The sequence below is a fragment of the Corvus brachyrhynchos genome, unplaced genomic scaffold (genome assembly GCF_000691975.1).
Source record: "Corvus brachyrhynchos isolate BGI_N302 unplaced genomic scaffold, ASM69197v1 scaffold281, whole genome shotgun sequence".
NCBI classification, from domain to species: Eukaryota; Metazoa; Chordata; class Aves; order Passeriformes; family Corvidae; genus Corvus; species Corvus brachyrhynchos.
In genome coordinates, this window is record NW_008236509.1 from 4,728,993 (window position 1) to 4,736,829 (window position 7,837).

Sequence of the window (7,837 nt, forward strand, 5' to 3'; positions counted from 1 at the left end):
GAGATGAACCAGATGAGGACTTTTGCTCCAAATGGGAAAGGAGAAAACCTCAGTTCCTAGAGATGCTCCCAGAGATAGTCCTAAAGATGAAGATGATGAAGACCCTTTGCTCCCAGGGAAGGAGAAGGGCCTCTGTTTTTGTTTCTGAACGGCTCAACCTTAAAATTGTACCCCAAAAACCTTCAAGAGTGGACCCTCGAAAGCAGTTGGGGGAAAAGCTGCAAGTCGGGGGAAGGGACTCACATGCGAGCAGAGAGACCTCTTCCTAAATGGACTGAACAATATTTGGAAGTGGGCGGCTGTCTCAGTGTGATACTGTTTTCATAGCATGAGCAAGAACAGACTTCTCTTTCTAAATGGACTGAACAGGGTTATTATGGAAGTGGTAAACAGACAACATCCTAAGGGTTGTCTTTTTACATTGTTAGTGGGAGAAGGGAGGAAGGTGGGGGAGAGGAGGAGAGTTCTGAAGGTATGGTATAATTATTTTTTCCCTCTTTTAGGTCTGTTAATAAACTTCTTTATATTCTTCCAAGTTTGGTGCCTGCTTCCTAATTCTTATCTCACAGAAGATAAACAGTAATGAGTATTTTGGGCCAAACCACTACACACCACTTTGCTGCCTTGAACCCCAGCTCGTTCTGAAGTTCCAGCATGTCCAGCACAGCAGCACTCAGTGATGGTGTGACCTTGTTCAGGCCACGGTAATCTACTGTCAGTCTCCACCCTCCACTGGACTTAGGCACTGGCCGTATAGGACTTTTAAAACATGAGGGAGGCTTGCTGACCACTCTGGCTCTCCAGTTCACAAATAATCTCATGGTGGGGGCTACACAGTCCCAGTTGGTGCAGTGTTGTCGACGGTGCACTGCTGTGGTAGTGACTGGTGCCTGTTGTTCTTCGACCCTCAACAATCTCCCAGCAGAAGGGCCCTCTGACAGACCACACAAGGTGTTCACCTGTCTAATTTCCTCTGTCTACATGGCAGCTATCCCAAAAGCCCAGCAATGTCCTTCTAGGTCCTTGAAATACCCTCTCTTCAGATAATCTATGCTAAGGATGCACAGGGCCTCTGGGCCAGTCACAATGGGGTGTTTTGTCATTCACTCTCAGTCAGGATCACTTCAACTTCCAGTACAGGCAGCTGTTGAGATCCCCTGTCACTCCAGAAATAGAGATGGATTCTGCCCCTACGGATCTTGATGGCATCAGGGTACATTGTTCCCACAGGTGTCAACTAAAGCCATATACTACTTTGGGTCTGATTTGCCAGACCATCTGATCCACACCATCCAATAGATCTGATTTCCCTTTCCCCCACCTCGCTGCAGGCGGGGCCTTTCTAGTTCTGGTCACAGTGCTCATTGCTCACTTCTTGTAGATATGAACTGGACATCCTTTCAAGAGGATCAGAAGTAACATCAGCCCTTTTACTCTGTCTGAGGACCTGAGGACTTGCCCCGGGAAACTGGAGCAGCATTTATCCTTGAAGAATTTCTTCCTCTCAACTCACATACCTGTGCTGCTAGGGCAGAGGAGGGTTTTCCACTCCACTTCCTCTCCTCAGGCAGGTAAATCCACAGGTTACCTCTTGGTGTGTACTCTCTCTCTCGAGCAGGGGGTGCTTCTTCCCAATAGCAGAGACTCCAGTCTGTACTGGTGAGGCATGGGACATTTCTTTTCTAAATTGCTCTGAGTCCTCTTTAAATTGTTAGAAGTCCTTGGACACTATTTCCACAGATGAGACACAGGCCTGCAGAGGGAGACAGTCTTCATATAGCCAGAGATTGGTAACAAAATCATACACACTTTGTTGTTCTTTCCATGACATCACTGCCAATCAGTTGGCATATGGCGATGGTGCACTCCACTGGAACATCTGCTACATTATTTGTTTACACTGGATTTCATCTGGATTTACAGGGGACTACTCATTATTTGAATCCTTATAGAGTATCTCCAGCACAGCTAATTCTCTCAGGGACTGGATACCTTTCTCCACAGTGTTCTACTTGTCTCAGTGCACTGATAGATCATCCTTGAAAAGATACATTTCCCTCACACTTGACAGGAGTCACCTCCAGAGGCTGAGCGTTTGTGTCCTCTTCCTGATCCTCTTGTCAATGCCTGCATCCCAGGACAGGGACCCCAGCTGCTCAGCTACCATCTAGTTTCATATTTTGGGTTGCGATATCCCAGCATTGGAGCAGCCAGGTCACCAGGGGGCTCATGTGACTGGCAGCTGAAATCTTTCTGCATACCTTGCAGTTCACCTGGGGATAGGAATCAGGCAATTACCTCTGGCTCAGCTCTTCCTCCTGTCCTGAGGGCCTTATTTCCTCTTCATCCCTCACTAGGCAAACTGATTTGGTCTTGGATTTCTTCGGCTGTATAGGTGCGACTGCTACCGGCACAGGTTGTTCCTGTGGTTCAGCTGCAGTTTGAATGGCCATGCTTCCTGTTGCTCTGCTTTCCTCCTCCTCCCTGAGGGTGCTGACTAGTATCAGGCAGTGTAGCCAAGGCCTATCAGGCTGCATCCCTTCATGCCTCTCTGGAGTTACCACAGCCTTTTTCAGTCAAATGTTTCTGCCATTTTATCAGGGTCCTGCTGTTTTTCAGGGGTGAACTTCCAAACCACTGGAGCAGAATAATCCTTCAAAAGATGACCCATTTTCTCCCACATTCCATGCCACTCATGTCTATCCACTCTTGGGGCAGATCTCTGAATCTCCCTAGAAATGTCTTTCATGACTCTAAGCATGGTGTGGACCCCACTGAGGAGACCTGGAAGACTTAGCAACAGGAATATGCCTTCCTTAACATCCAAAGGGAATTCAAGTCTCAAAAGCTGTTGTAACAGGTGTGATGGAGGAAAAGGGGGTAAAAGGCTGGGGAAAATTATCCTCCCCTGTTCCCTCCACAGACTGGATACGATTATTAATGGACTCCCAAAGGTAGTGCCCAAGGTAAGGGCAGGAGAGCAGCACTGCATACCCATCTCAAAACACCCTAACTGCCCTTGATGTCGTGTCATAGACTGATATTCCACAGCACAGCAAAGCAATCCTGATCCCTTTTCCTGCTTTGAAAATGAGCTCCATGATGGGCATGTAGTGCTTATATGGAAAGATATACAGGGTTAGGTGCCACACCCACATAAACAGACCAAGCAACATTGTGACCAGTGGCTCCAGACTTAATACAGCAAATGCTTAGATCAAACTTGTTTCCAACCGGCTCTGGGCAGATCTGTTGTTATCTCAACCCTTCGTGACCCACACTGGGCACCAAATATCGCTGTCATGGTTTAGGAATGGTGCTCCCATATTCAGTACCCACACCGAGATTCTCCAAAACCACACGGTGCTCTCTCTCGCTCCCTCTTTCCCCTCCCCGCTGTGGCAGGATGGAATTGAGAATTCAAGGCAGAAGAGGTAAAGAGGCACTGAGAATTGAAGGCACAAGAGGTAAAGACCACAGGTTGAGGTAAGAATAATTTACTGGAAACAGCAACAACATAAGAAAACAAACATTAACAGCAACAGTATTAATAACAAAAGGTATAAGAAAAGAAATTATTTACGTGGACAAACATCCCCGATAACAGAGAATACCAGACAGCTCCCTCCACCATGCTTTCTCAACCCAAAGGAACCCCTTCTTCCCAGAAGAGAGTGAGTCCCTTCTGCCTCCCCCCAACAGTGACATGAGGTGGTATGGAATAACCTCCATATCCTAGTCATGCTTCTTCCTGGCTACTGCAGAAATTAACCCCGTTCTGGCCAGAACCAGGGCAGTATTTTTAAACTTAGCTTGATATGTTCACTTGTAACTGTGAGCTCTTGCTCCTAAAAAAACAGCATGGGTATACACTGCTTTTGGTAAGAATCACTGTTTTATACAACTTTTAATATTTGGTTAAAAATAATGTTGTTGTTTTTGATAACTTGACCATTGTATTCCACTCTTTTGCTTTTAGCATGCATATATTTTAATATACTACTCAAATAGAAAACTAGCAACCTGACTTGCTGAGCAAAAATAATGACATTCCTAAACTGCATGGGAAAATGCTTTACAGAACCTTAAAAAACACAGGACTAAGAATATATTTCCAAGTGTACTTACTGGACTGTTTGTTAAATTATTGTAACTGTTACAGTCTTTGTAACTATTCTAAAGTTGGTACCTTAATTGTTTCATGCCTTAGTAGGTGTTAAAATTTATCTTCTGGATTTTCTAAATGCCAGTTCCATCAGGTTGTGAGCACTTATTCATGCCCACTCAGAGACAGGTCAACAAGACAAAATTTTTTAATAACCTTTGCTGAAATGAAGTCTTGAGTCGCTAGTTATTCTCTCTACCATAAAAGACTAACAAATACTTCCAAGACTGGTGCTACTGATGCCACTTAATGATTTTAATTTTTTCCTTTTCTCCATAGAAGAACAAAGTAATCCAGTAGAAATTTTGTGCAACATTTGTAAAACAAATCCATCTACTGCAGTAAGGCAAAACCATTGGCTGTAACATGCAATATGTCAATGTACACAGAAGACAACCTCTAAATACTTAAGCATTCTACTAAGTATATTATCACCATTAATTATTTGCTTGTGTAATGAAGAAAGCATTGTCCCACACAATTCAAAAGGCATGATTTATTAATTAGTGTATGTAAACATTCCTGAAAAGTTCTACCTAAAGCAAATGACAATCCCACTACTGGTGAGATTTTCCAGACTTTTGTACTGAGATACAAAAATGCCATTAACAGGTGAGGAATCTTGTTTCTTCATCTTCAGTACTACAACTTAGAACAGACTGATTCTGCCAAGCAATAACTTAATCCAAAGAATTGTGAAGTGCTAAAACCCAAAAAATGTATGTGCTAATGGTGTGTGAGAAATGGGATGAGAACAAATAGGAAACCAGCACCACTTTTAACTCTATAATCAGGATTATATGAATAGTATTTTACAAAGTAATCGACTTTATCACCAAAACTACTGCACAATAGAGTAGTTCCCAAATTACTAAGTTTAAAATCCAAGCTACAAGTCTCCACCACAGAAATCTTTTCTTAAATCTCCTGCACAGAGCAGGAAAAAAATCTTCCATTTCAGCTAAACTTATCTGATATTATCTAGAAACAGAATACTTCCAAGTAGAGCTTTATTCTCCTCAGTGGCTGTAAGACAGGTGAAAGCTTGGCTTTAAATCTTTACTGCTTCTTTCAAATTAAAAAAGACGCTTTGAAATATGCTGCATTTTACTCTTCAAGAACTAATTTTATTGCTAGTCTCTAGGATAAATATGATTTTGGTGACCATATTCAAAACATGTAAGCATCTTCACAAACTGATGAAATAGAACAAATACCTACATTAAAGAGTTACAGCCATAAATCTATTTAAAAATTTAGTTTTTAAAATTTAGATAACATGCAAAAACACTTTGATGGACAATAAGAGTAAAATGGGGAAACATAAAAAACTGTTAGAAAAGGAGCAAAACCAGATAAAACCAAGATAAAAGACAAGGGAAAAATCCATGAAGGAGGAAATCCTTTAAAAAGGAAGGAGACTGAAAAAGAACTGCATCAGTAAGCCTTGCATTCGTAGGAAAAAGTTGATATGAGGGAAATCTACAGTCCAGAAAAACAATAAAATCACATTCAAAGAACAAATCTCAGAGCCAACCGATCATTTTGGGAGAGAACAGAACACCTTCCATCGCTGCTGCTTTATATGAAACTGGGCTTAGATGAAGACAAGAAAATAGGAAATGTGGAAAAGGATTCCCATAGGACACATCTCTCTGGTCCAATAAAACATCCGACAGCTCCAGCAGTTTTCTATGGAGCACTATTAACATTGTTTTTATACAGCTGTAGCAGATGGTATGATTCACTTATCTCAAAATACAAGAGCTCAGGGAACTTGATGATATTATCAAGCATCAAATTAGAACAGATATAAAAGTGCCTTTCATGCAAATATTGAAACTATGAATAACATTGTGGGGAGAAGTCTAGTATTTAACACATTTTTTAGAGAGATCAAACTTGAAAAAACATAATGCCAATGATATTATACAAATACAACCCTCAACTTTTCCCCTGCAAGAAGTCCTTAAATTACTGTTGTCAGGTGAAGGAACTACAAGGTAGAAAATAAATCACTCTCTCCCATCCCCTTCTTTTAGGTTTCCATTAGCACCTGCTGTTGGGCACTGCCAGAGACTGGACAGCTGGTCAGGTACACTCCTGATGTGAACCAGTGCTGTATTACTGATGGTCTTGTGATTTAGCAGTATCTTTAGATTTAAAGAGCTTCAGTGAGAATAAAAACTGTTCAAGAAAAAAAGAATATATAATCAAAGAATCCTCTACCTCCTTCAATCTCTAAAAAGACATTTGTTCACCATCCCAGCTTCAGTATTCATCACATATGGAAGTAGCATGCACCTTTCTTAAAGTTCAAAATTACTGTCTTGGTGGTTTTTAGAAATAAGAAACTCAATTGCAACCATCCATTCATGTTTTCACTCCTCTTTTCTCTGTGGGAACAAGCAGGAGTACTGCGCAAAGCCAGCAAGGTTTGCTTTCTCTAATAATGCAAATGACCAAAAAAAAATTAAAACCTTGCTTTTCTCCCAATACTTTAAGGTGGTTTTATTTTCCTTAACGGAAGAGACAGCTTCAAGACATGTCCTCCCACATCCCCCAATAGAGCCCTTTGCCTCAAGCTGCATGATGGTAAGAAACACACACACAAAGCAACTGAAGAACAGGAGAAAGAAAGGCTCCAATGATATTGGAAACCACTGCCATCACCTGGAGATGGTGGCCACGCACTGGGATAAAGAAAAGCCATTTATTATTATAAAACAGGGCACAATACAAGTGAAAACTAGCAAAATTTAAAATGTAACCTGCAAGTCAACACAAAAAATATATTTAAGTTTGATTTTTAAAAAGTTTTGAATGATGCTTTAAAGAGTTTAGGAAGAGTGAAAAAACATTAATCAGTATTAATAGGACAGTTCTTAATGACGAAAACTTTAAGAAGTCCTCAAAGGACTTTAAACATCTGTAAATGCACAGGCATGGTAAAAAGCATAATTACTGAATTATGTGACCTAACACAGGGAAAAAATTCAAACAGAGTACTATAAAAATCAGAGGGGATAGTAAAAGATAGTGGCAATGGCAGGTCTAGTCAACAGAAACAACTTCTTAAAACACACAAATTTTAACAGCAAAGAACAATTAATCTAAGTTGCTAAAAACAAAATACTTCGGTGGGATGTCAATCAGTAACACAGAGCTGACAACTGTGCTTTAATTACATTTGAGACTGTTACCAATTAGTTAGTCTACAGCACTACAGGCTTCATGCTGCCTATGACTCAGTGCACTGACTCATTCAGTAAAACTTTTCCTACAGAACTACCCAGGCACCCACAAGGATGCAAGATCAAAAGGAAAGTAGTTACATTGACCTTCTTAGCAAAAGTCTTGTTTTATATTTAGATGACCAGAAGTGTATACTGACACAACTGCTCAAGTAGGCTTTTTGAAGGAGACTTTCAGGAGCACTGTTTCAACTCCATTTCAGATAAACATCTCAAAAAAATCAAAATACAAATAATGCTTTGTACAGTTTGAAGCTGAAGCAGCCCATTTTAAATCTTCTTTTTTTACAAGCTGCTCAAGTAGCACTATTTATTATAAATAAAAATATCTACCATTGAAAAATGCTGTTTTCTGTCACTTAAGAGTCCTGGCTGACTTTAACAACTGAAGGCTGAATTTTTTTCTGTCAGAAGTAAG

General features: G+C 40.7%; 1 protein-coding gene and 1 long non-coding RNA gene across 3 annotated transcripts in view; both read right to left on the bottom strand.

The window, feature by feature from the left end:
- Positions 1–7,837, bottom strand: part of METTL15 (methyltransferase like 15) — a 90,983-nt gene that overhangs the window by 69,544 nt on the left and 13,602 nt on the right. The gene's annotated exons all lie outside the window — the stretch shown is intronic.
- LOC108444730 lies at positions 4,400–7,837 on the bottom strand. The gene is made up of 2 exons (XR_001859388.1): positions 7,753–7,837; positions 4,400–6,352 (listed from the first exon to the last, which is right to left on the bottom strand). It is a non-coding gene; the product is annotated as an uncharacterized LOC108444730 (long non-coding RNA).